The following is an 11,682-nucleotide window of genomic DNA, read 5'->3' on the forward strand; positions in this document are numbered from 1 at the left end:
ATGTACCTATCCAGGAGTCTCATAAAATACCCTGTCGTTTTTCGCCGGTTAAAGATTCGAGGTAGATTAAGACATCAAGGCAAATGCGGTGCAGAGCGAGGGGTTTTCGGAGAGGCTGGTTCCAGTCGCTTCCCTCGGAAGAGCCGCTAGTTCGTGCCGTTTCCCTTGGAGGGACCGGTTGGTTCCGATGCTCTTGGAGATGTCCAAATTATATTGACCTTGTTCCGTTCTATAGGTTTTTCGTGTTCTTGCCCATTTTTTATTATCGATTGGCGGGCTGAGGGATTGGGTGATCTGTTTCTTTGGGCGAGGGAAGGGTTGAGGAGTTGGGATTTGCAAGCTTTTGCTATTTTTTCCTTTTTATGTGAGGGAGATTAATGCCTTTCTTTCAACCACTTCTTTGGCTTACTGTATTTTATGACTGTCTGGAGAAGACAAATCGTAGGGTTGTATTCTGCATACAGTGAAAATAAAATAAAACCTTTGATATTTGACCTTTGACTTTTGTCCATAGATGATGTCTGACTTGTTGATTTCCTCGCACATTTCCAGCATCTATGGATTCTCTTGTGTTCTTGAGTTCCTCCAGTATTTTGTGTTTATTGCTGCATAAAATATTGATCGGGCAGAACGGAGGGGCCGGAAGTTGAAATGAATTCCACTCACTGAATTCATTTTATATATATCACTGAATCCAGACTGTCTGTCGGCTGTGAGGGAAAGTGGAAGCTCGTGAAATATTTCAACGCGTTTCTCCTGGTTTCAGTTGTGAATTCCTGTCACGAAACGCACAGAATTCTAGACCAACTCAGTGTTCACCAGTAGAGCACCGAATTTGCTGTTGGTGCTGAGGGAACATTGAGGGAACGCATCCGAGTAGCGGCACACTCACTGTAAATTCTCAGTGCGTGGTGACAGTCAGTTTGAACAAAACAGGCCGACTGCTGAAGTTCCGCCAGTCGAACCGGTGATCTATAAACAGCCGGCACCTTCAGTGTCAGTGCAAATAAAGTACTGATGAAATGTCTTGGCTCGAAACATTAACTTTTTAAACGTCCATAGATGCTGCCTGATTTGATAAGTTCCTCCTGTACTTTCTGTACGTCACTTAAAATGGAAGTAGATCTCTTTTGTAAAATGGGCCTCAGTAATCTCTGCTCCGGATTTTTCGACTTGAATTACAGCGCAATAGTTTTAGCAACGATCTCATACAATCAACAACTATTCTAGCTTCAAACGTTTTCTCGTATTTTCCGTCTTTGCACTGATAATTGTTATCGGGATGCCAATTGAAGTGATAAATTCGTGGAAGTACTTACATGCAGAGAGGTTAACTGAGGTTTCAGCAAACAATCAATCAATCAAACTCCAGCAGAGACCGGGACCATAAGGAGCGATGCGTTCAGTGTTCTGTTCCACATGGTATCCTGCGGAGCTTGAACTGATTCTCGAATTATGTCGTCTAAGTGCAGGACAGCAGTGTGCTGACAGCAACGTTAATCGGAGTGCCCCGGTCTGTTCTCACCCGGAAATATGCCGATTCTGGAGATTTTCAGCGCGGTTCCCTCGGTAGGAGAAGAAGTGTTTGCAGGTCTCTCGAAATAGGAATTCATGGCGTACATTTGCTTTCAAATGTTATTTTTTATCGTCTAGAGATACATCACGTCCTTCTTCCCCAATGAGCCGCGCCGCCCAATTCACCTAGGTGACCTATTAATACAATATCTAACCCTGCGACTTAGAATCGTGGGAAGAAACCGAAGACGACGCAGTCACGGGGAGAACGTACAATGGCCTTACAGACCGCGGCAGAACTGAACATCAGTCGGTAGCGCTGGACGAGACCGTGCCACCCACAGGTAATCCCCAAAACAAGGTCTTTCGACGAGGGTGGCATTCCTATCCACGCGTTTTAACCAATTCGTCAAAGCATCTGGGCTAAATGTTCTTGAGAAATCTACCGCTGTAATATGATGGGTACTGATGGACTGGTTTTGTCGGTTCTTCAATTAAAGAACGATTGAGAGTGGACGAATGCCTACGTTTGTCAATTTGCAATTGTTTGTGGAATAATTTTCCCCAACAGTATCGACTACAGGCTCTGTGGCGCAATGGTTAGCGTATTGGACTTCTAAGAATGTGTGAAGAAGTAATTCAAAGGTTGTGGGTTCGAGTCCCACCAGAGTCGGTGTCGCGTCTGCATTCAATTTTCTGGCAATATAGAGGGTCAGGTATAGATAGTCCGAATTCCAGTAAACGATGGCGGCGAAAGTAGGAAAAACGGGGCATTGTTTCAAATACTTAACCCATTACACAACACGTGAATTAGTTATACTATATAATCAGTTACAGTTTAAACATATATATTATGTATTGCAATATACAGCTGAAGCAAAACAATAAATTGCAGACACATACGAGTACTATTAAACATAAATTTAGATTCTGATTCTGATTTGACAGTCTTAACAAAGCGCACGGATGTTTGTCTTTAGGTATATATATATATATAGACTCTCTGACGGTGGTACCTGAAAAGAGGATGCTGTCCAAGTTGCATGCCATCTTGGACAATGTCTCCCATCTACTACATAATGTACTGGTTGGGCACAGGAGTACATTCAGCCAGAGACTCATTCCACCGACTTGCAACACAGAGCGTTATAGGAAGTCATTCCTGCCTGTGACCATCAAACTTTACAACTCCTCCCTTGGGGAGTCAGACATCCTGAGCCAATAGGCTAGTCCTGGACTTATTTCCTGGCATAATTTTCATATTACTACTATTTAACTATTTATGGATTTATTACTATTTAATTTTTTATGGTGCAACTAACGAAAACCAATTTCTCCCGGGATCAATAAAGTACGACTATGACTATGACTATATTTTATACTATGGTTGCCTTCAAGTTCCTTAAATTCTTCCATTACTTTAATGTCTTAATTGTGACAAACCCTTTGTATCATGTTCATGTAACTCAACCTTTCCCTGAATAAAGATCTATAAGTTTGTATTCTATATTTCTGAAATAATGTCACTTTTCTACCCGGAATCTGTCGTCTCAATATATATGCAAGAGTCTATTCAACTGGTATCTGGATCCCGCATAAACCTCTCTTGGAAATGGTAATATTTATTACTTCAAGTGACAAGTCTGCTCTTGATATATGACATCCTTTCGAGGAATTCAACAGAAAGCAGTCACAGCCAACTGATGCGAAATCCGGTGGAGCTTCTGCGCACAGATTCAAAACTCTGCTCGCAGCTGGTTTCATTAATCTTACACTGAATCTTTAGGCTGACAAGTAACAGCTTTTGCCTTTGAGCTGAGTGTCTTCATCTACGACAGTGACGTGAAGGAGAGTGTGCATATGAATCACTGTGTTATTTCAGGAGTGGTACCCTGGAGAAGAGGCGCTGTCTGTCCACTCTCTCTATTCCTCTTATTATCTTGTACACCTCTATCATGTCTCCTCTCATCCTCCTTCTCTCCAAAGAGTAAAGCCCTAGCTCCCTTAATCTCTGATCATAATGCATACTTTCTAAACCAGGCAGCATCCTGGTAAATCTCCGCTGTACCCTTTCCAATGCTCCCACATCCTTCCTATAGTGAGGTGACCAGAACTGGACACAATACTCCAAGCGTGGCCTAACCAGAGTTTTATAGAGCTGCATCATTACATCACGACCCTTAAACTCTATCCCTCGACTTATGAAAGCTAACACCCCATAAGCTTTCTTAACTACCCTATCCACCTGTGAGGCAACTTTCAGGGATCTGTGGACATGTACCCCGAGATCCCTCTGCTCCTCCACACTACCAAGTATCCTACCATTTACTTTGTACTCTGCCTTGGAGTTTGTCCTTACAAAGTGTACCACGTCACAATTCTCCGGGTTGAACTCCATCTGCCACTTCTCAGCCCACTTCTGCATCCTATCAATGTCTCTCTGCCATCTTTGACAATCCTCTACACTATCTACAATACCACCATCCTTTGTGTCGTCTACAAACACAATGCGGGTTCTTTTTTAACACTTAAGAATAAATTGGACAGATACATGGATGAGAGATGTATGGAGGGATGTGGTCAGTACGCAGGTCAGTGGGACTAGGAAGAAAATGGTTCGGCACAGACAGGAAGGGCCAAAAGGCCTGTTTCTGTGTTGTAGTTTTTCTATGGTTTCTATGAAAGAGGAGATAGTAAGAGATTTGAAATAGGAGGGGAAGGGGTGATCCAAAGTAATAGGAGAAGACAGGAGGGGGACGGATGACACTAAGAGCTGGATAGTTGTTTGGCAAAAAGGATACAGAGCTGGACAAGGGGGAGGAGCATGGGACAGGAGGCCTGGGGAGAAAGAAAGGGGGAGGGGAGCACAGAGGAGGATGGAGAGCAGGCAAGGATTAATTGTGAGAGGGGCAGAGAGAGATGAAAAGAGAGAGAGAAGGAAAAAAGGGGCTGAATAATAAATACATAAATAAGGGATGGGGCAAGATGGAACATAAGGTGTTTCCCCCTGCCTGAGTGTGGCTTCATCTTGACAGTAGAGGAGGCCATGGATTGACATATCAGAATGGGAGTGGGACGTGGAATTAAAATGTGTGGTCACTGGGAGATCCTACTTTCTCTGGTGGACGGAGCGTAGGTGTTCAGAGGAACTGTCTCTCCGTCTGCGTCGGGACTCACCAGTATATAGAAGGCCACATCGGTGTACCTACCTGTTTCCCTTACCTTACGCAATTCAATATGCTTCTCTGTCGTGAAGGCAGAAGAAAAGAAATTGTTCAAAATCTCCCCCATCTCTTTTGGCTCCACATATCGCTGTCCACTCTGAATCTCTAAGGGACCAATTTTATCCCTCACTATCCTTTTGATATTAATATAACTGTAGAAACACTTCGGATTTATTTTCACCTTACACCCAAAGCAACTTTGTATCTTCTTTTAACTTTTCTAATTTCTTTCTTAAGATTCTTTTTACATTCTTTATATTCCTCGAGCACCTCATTTACTCCATGCTGTCTATATTTATTGTAAATCCCTCTCTTTTTCCGAACCAAGTTTCCTATATCCCTTGAAAACCATGGCTCTCTCAAACTCTTTAAGATTCTTTTTACATTCTTTATATTCCTCGAGCACCTCATTTACTCCATGTTGCCTATATTTATTATAGATATCTCTCTTTTTCCGAGCCAAGTTTCCAATATCCCTTGAAAACCATGGCTCTCTCAAACTTTTAACCTTTCCTTGCAACCTAACAGGAACATAAAGATTCTGTACCCTCAAAATTTCACCTTTAAATGACCTCTATTTCTCTATTACATCCTTCCCATAAAACAAATTGTCCCAATCCAATCCTTCTAAATCCTTTCGCATCTCCTTAAAGTTAGACTTCCTCCACTCAAAAATCTCAACCTGGGTCTAGACATATCCTTCTCCCTAAATATATTGAAACTAATGACAGTGTGATCACTGGACCCGAAGTGCTCCCCAACACAAACTTCCATCACCTGACCTATCTCATTCCCTAACAAGAGATCCACCACTGACCCTTCTCTAGTTGGTACCTCTATGTATTGCTCCAGAAAACAATCCCGCACACGTTTTACAAACTCCAAACCATCCAGCCCTTTTACAGTATGGGCTTCCCAGTCTATGTGTGGAAAATTAAAATCTCCCATAGTCATAACCTTGTGCTCACTACAAATATCTGCTATCTCCTTACAAATTTGCTCCTCCAATTCTAGCTCCCCATTTGGTGGTGTATAATACTCCTCTGCAAGTGTTAATCCACCTTTCCCATTCCTCAATTCCTCCCAAATAACCTCCCTAGACGAGCCCTCTAATCTATCCTGCCAGAGCACCATTGTAATATTTTCTCTGGCAAGCAATGCAGCACCTCCCCCTCTTGTTCTTCCGGTTCTATCACACCTGAAGCAATGATATCCAGGAATATTTAGTTGCCAATCACACCCCTCCTGTAACCATGTTTCGCTAATAGCTACCACATCATACTTCCAGGTATCAATCCATGCTTTAAACTTATCCACCTTTCTTACTATTTCTAAACCCGCCTGCACGTGGCACTGGTAGCAATCCTGAAATTGCTATTCTGGAGGTACTGTCCTTTAACTTGGCGCTTAACTCCCTAAACTAGCCTTTCAGGACCTCCTCACTCTTCCTACCCATATCATTGGTCCCCACACGGACAACGACATCCGGTTGCTTACCCTCCCTTTTGAGAATACTGAGAACTTGATCCGAGATCTCGCGGACCTTGGCACCAGGGAGGCAACAGTTCAGCCAGGATTCTCGATCTCTTCCACAGAACCTCTTATCAGTCCCCCTAACTATCGAATCCCCTATCACTATGATGCACTATCAATTACTCCAAAAGACTGGAAATAGAGTAAATACTGAAAGGCTTTTACTAACAGTAAATGGACCAACGTCCATGCTGAGTATCTGTCCTGGACTGAGGGAGGAGCAGCGACACAATCGCCTTTATTCAGGGGTCTGTGGGAGGAGCCACAGGCGCAGTCAGCAGAGGGGCGTGTCCAGGCATTTCCAGACAGATATACATGGTTTACCACAGACTACTACTCTCCTCTTTTCCCTCCTTCCCTTCTGTGCTCAGGGTCCCGTCTTGGTGCCAGAGACGCAACCACTGCAACTTGTCCCTGGTAGGTCGTCCCCATCAACAGTATCCAAAATGATATACTTATTATTGGAGGGAACGGCCACAGGGGTGTTCTGCTCATTCTGTCTATTCCCCTTCCCTCTCCTGACAGTCACCCAGCTATCTGTCTCCTGACTCTTAAGGGTGACTATCTCCCTGTAACTCCTGTGTATTTCTGCCTCTGTCTCCCGAATGATCCGAACTTCATCCAGATCCAGCTTCAGTTCCCTAACTCGGTTTGTCAGGAGCTGCAGTTGGATGCACCTTTCACAGGTGCAGTCATCAGGGACAATTGCGTTCACTCTGACTTCCCAAATACTGCAAACGCAGCACTCAACAGCACTAACTGATGCCTCCATTACCTATTCTTAAGGTAATTAAATTTATTTAATTAATTAATCATCAGCTCTAAATGTTCTTGAAAAATCTACTGCTGTAATATTATGGGTACTGATGGACTGGTTTTGTCGGTTCTTCAATTAAGAACGATTGAGAGTGGACGAATGCCTCCAGTTGACAAATTGCAATTTCTTGTGAAATAATTTTCCCCAACTGTATCGACTACAGGCTCTGTGGCGCAATGGATAGCGTGTTGGACTTCTAAAAATGTGAAAAGAAGTAATTCAAAGGTTGTGGGTTCGAGTCCCACCAGAGCCGGTGTTGCGTCTGAATTCAATTTTCTGGAGGTACAGAAGGTCAGGTATAGATAGTCAGAATTCCAGTACACGATGGCGGATAAAGTGGGGAAAATAGTTGATTGTTTGAAATACTGAACTCCTTTATTCAATACGTGAATCAATTATAGTATGTAATCAGTTACAGTTTAAAAATAAGAATCTCCGGAAGAGAAGGCCCCGAGTCCTCGGCTTTGCTTGTTTCTCCGCGGCCAAGACGGGGTAGAAGAGCTCGGCAGAGGTGGTGCTCGCTGCTCGGTGTCGGTAAACTGATCGGAGGCTCGATGTTTTTGGACGGATTCAGAGTCGGCTGTGGTCGGGTGCTTGCAATGCATCGGCAAGTTGTAGGCGCCTGGAGGTTTATGCAGGGAGATATTTCTCCCTTTTGCCGCCTGCTATCGGGACTACCGGGAGTCGATCGGAAATTTGCGACTTTTTTTTACCGTGCCCATGGTCTGCTGTTTATCAAATTATGCCATGGCTTTGCACTGCTGTAACTATATGCTATAATTATGTGGTTTTGTCAGTGTTAGTCTTTGGTTTGTCCTGTTCTTTCTGTGATATCACTCCGGAGGAATATTGTATCATTTCTTAATGCATGCATTTCTAAATGACAATAAACGAGGTGTGAGTGTCCTCATAATTTAATAATCTAATACATGCTGTATTATGTATTGCAATATACAGCTGACGCAAAACAACAAATTGCAGACATATGCGAGTGCTATTAAACCTATTTTAGATTTTTATTCTGATTTGTAAGTCCCTGCAAAGCGCACGGACGTATGTCTGCAGGTATATAATTTATACCTCTGGTTGCCTTCAAATTCCTTAAATTCTTCCATTAGTTTAATGTCCGAATTGTGACAAGAACTTTGTATCATGTTCATCTAACTCAACCATTCTCTGAATAAAGATCTGTAAGTCTGTATTCTATATTTCAGCAATGATGACACCTTTCTACTGGAATCTGTCGCCTCAATATATATGCAAGAGTCTATTTAACTGGTATCTGGATCCCGCATAAACCTCTCTTGGAAATGGTAATATTTATTACTTCAAGTGACAAGTCTGCTCTTGATATATGACATCCGTTCGAGTAGTTCAACAGAAAGCAGTCACAGCCAACTGACGCGAAATCCACTGGAGTTTCTGCGCACAGATTCAAAACGCTGCTCTCAGCAAGTTTCCACTTATCTTACACTCAAGATTTAGGCTGATAAGTAGCAGCTTTTGCCTTTGAACTGAGTGTCTTCATCTGCGAACGTGACGTGAGGAGAGTGCGCAACACGGCTTGTGTGAAGGATCATTGGGGACCCGAGTCATCCCAACCACAACCTGTTCCAGCTGGAAAATGTAACGCAGCATAAAAGCAAGGACCAACAGGTTCCGGGACATATTTTTCCACCAGCCCAACAGACTGACTAAATCACACTGATACAATTGTATTTCTATGCTACATTAACTGTCGTGTTGTACATACTATTTATTGCAAATAACTATAAATTTCACATTGCATATTTAGACAGAAACGTAAAGATTATTACTTCTCGTGTGTGAAGGACGTTTGAAATAAAGTCAATTCAATCCGACAGAAAGCTATTAAATGAAATACCCTACAGCATTAGCTGTAACAAACATCCATTTCCGGTGCATATTTTCAGATAGGTTATTTTCAAATTCATTCCTTCACTTTGGCTTTCTTCTATGTTATTCTAGCTTCGTTCTGGAATTAGTTTCGGGTTTAACTCCGCCTAAATTACAAATTAAATTACACACACCTCTCCCGTTGTCTCCATAGTAAGCAGCACTTCCACAATGGTATATGAGCTCCATTTCAATATTTCAGTGCCACGCTGTGATGGCCGAGTGTTTAAAGCGCTGGGTTCGAAATCCGACTGAGCAGGTTCGAACCCTGTTTGTAGCGGGGTTCCAATTACCTGGGAAATTGCACTGACGGAATAAGCTGGAAAACTTCAATTTTTGCCATTAATCCTCTTGCTTCCTTCTGTTCCCGTGGCGTGAAGGTGAGTGTGCGGTAGGAAATACGACCTGCAGATGATCAGATTCTGAGATTCTATTAATATATTAAGAGGAATAGGATAACCAGGGAGAGATTGTTACCCGACAAGGGGCATCGCAGACCTAATGTGGAGCTCAGGAGAAGGGCGAAATCCAAAGATTGAAAAGAAACGGGGATATACACTTGTTTCCTGACACCGAAAGAAAACGAGGAATACGATATTTTTCATCAGGTTAAAGACAGTGATTTATCACATGATCACGATCTCCGATAGTTCCGTACCGCTAAAATTGTTTATATTTCCACAGTGGCTGCCCGTCTGTGATCATATTGCGCTTCAATTTTTATTTCAGTGCAATTCCACATTTCATCTGGCACATATGGCTGGTTGTTCCTTAAGGGTGTGCTAACCAGCGGAGGTAGTCGGGCCAAGGTCTCACTACCTGCTGAGTGCATCTCAAATAGCCTCTGTCAACCAAGTGCAGCTCCCGCTTTTCACGCGTAGTTTAACAACTCCCAACGGAACTCTTTCTACGCACAGGAGAAGAGACAAATGCAGAATACTGGCGCCTTAAAACCTATTGCTTCGGGAAGATAAGGCTCGAAGGGCGGGGTTGGCAACTCATCTAGGAGAAGGCAAATTCTGATCTCAGTCCTTCTCTATCTTGCGGATACATGCGGTAATGCGAAAGGCTTCGGGACTAAACCCCGAGGAAAGATGCGGTGTAATGTCTCACGTGCGCGCACTGAAACGGCGGGAAAAAGGTGAAGAAACGTTGATGGTAGTGGAAGGATCAAAAACTGCATTTAATTGAATATATGTCTGGTGTCAACCTTTCCTGGTACTTGAATTGGAAAAAAATCAGAATGCTTCTGTTTGCATTCGAAACAGGAATATTTCGCGTGTGAGGCGAACGCGATGACCACTGCACTAGAGAAATACTGGCCGCCAATTAGCCTGTATTGCTTGAGCAGACGCGAACATCCTCTGTCCAATGCACACTGCCAGAAGTTTGTCCAGCTCGCCAGCATGAAAGGACGGTTAAAGTATCTTTAAAAATTATTCGCGGTATCAATAGACTAAACTGAATCCAGTGCGTCATTTCCGCTGATATCAACCATAACAACCCCACCGCAATTGAACTGCATCACTCATTTCACATCCCAATCGTGGTCCTGTGATTTCATTCCTGTGTGTGCAAGTCGGAGATTTCAATTCGAAAGGCAAACGAAAAGAAACAGAAATTATCAATTAGGCCGTACTGTGTAAACGGAAAGAAATAAACGGTGAGAGAGATACCCGCGATGAGACGAAGTGCTGATTGTAGGCGGGTCTAGAGACTCGGGCACGATGAGAACAGAGTGGGATTAATTGCGTACATTTACGATTAATATATGTGGCATTGCACTGTTCTAGTACCTCGTCCAGCCAGAGGTGGTCATAGACTTTTGAAACTGTGTTAGGGCGTTTTCAAAGTGTAAGCGCATTCCCATGTTTCTGCAGCAAAGCTTCGGACACTTGTTGTCAATGTGAACGAAACAGCCTGACATCGCAATCGCCATCAATATAGAATTTGGAACCTTTCGCGGGTAATGGGAACGTGATAGTGACTACACTACAAAGTCGGCTACGTAAAGATACAGACCATGGAACCCAGCTGGACATTTACGATGACAGGGAAATATGTAATGTCAGTCTGCTGGTCGGAAGCGGAATCTGTTGAAAGGTTTCTGGAAGCTTCCAGTCACAGGTAATAAACTTCTGTCGAACTTGTTCGCTTCCGCACCACGTGGGGCTGAGGACGTCCTGAGGGAGGGGATGTACACTCAAGGAATAATTCCCTTGGGCGTGCGAGTCAACTTAAACGCAACAGGCCGGCAACTGAAGTTCTCCAAACCGAGCTAAAGAACTATCAGCAGCCGCCAGCTTGTGCAATTATCGATGCTGTACAGCTGGTGAACCTCAGCCAATCCGGCGGAATGTAGATGTTGCTTGTATAAGTCAACTGCCTTCGCTTGACTTCGTGGCGCAATGGTAGCGCGTCTGACTCCAGATCAGAAGGTTGCGTGTTCGAATCACGTCGAGGTCACAAGCGCTGCGTCGGATTTTGTCACCAAAATGTTAGCTGCGTGTCCGCTCAGTTGTTCCTCACGAAATTGAACGCACTTTACCCTTCGGAAAACAGCCAGCAGAAGTGGGTCTGTGAGGCCAATTTTAACAATGAACTGTCATGTCTGAAATGAAATACTGTGTCGAAATACAAAATCATCTTTCTTTTATTCTGAAGCCTGTGTTCTTG

The 11,682-nt window shown here is 43.4% G+C and overlaps 3 non-coding genes across 3 annotated transcripts; all 3 read left to right on the top strand.

Moving 5' to 3' along the window:
- The first annotated feature begins 2,097 nt into the window (after window positions 1-2,097).
- On the top strand, window positions 2,098-2,188 carry trnar-ucu (transfer RNA arginine (anticodon UCU)). The gene is given in 2 exon segments: window positions 2,098-2,134; window positions 2,153-2,188. It is a non-coding gene; the product is annotated as a tRNA-Arg (tRNA).
- Window positions 2,189-7,251: 5,063 nt separating this feature from the next.
- On the top strand, window positions 7,252-7,342 carry trnar-ucu (transfer RNA arginine (anticodon UCU)). The gene is given in 2 exon segments: window positions 7,252-7,288; window positions 7,307-7,342. It is a non-coding gene; the product is annotated as a tRNA-Arg (tRNA).
- Window positions 7,343-11,400: 4,058 nt separating this feature from the next.
- On the top strand, window positions 11,401-11,472 carry trnaw-cca (transfer RNA tryptophan (anticodon CCA)). Its single transcript has one exon. It is a non-coding gene; the product is annotated as a tRNA-Trp (tRNA).
- The last annotated feature ends 210 nt before the right edge of the window (window positions 11,473-11,682 follow it).

This window comes from Mobula birostris, chromosome 2 (assembly GCF_030028105.1).
Source record: "Mobula birostris isolate sMobBir1 chromosome 2, sMobBir1.hap1, whole genome shotgun sequence".
NCBI lineage: Eukaryota > Metazoa > Chordata > Chondrichthyes > Myliobatiformes > Myliobatidae > Mobula > Mobula birostris.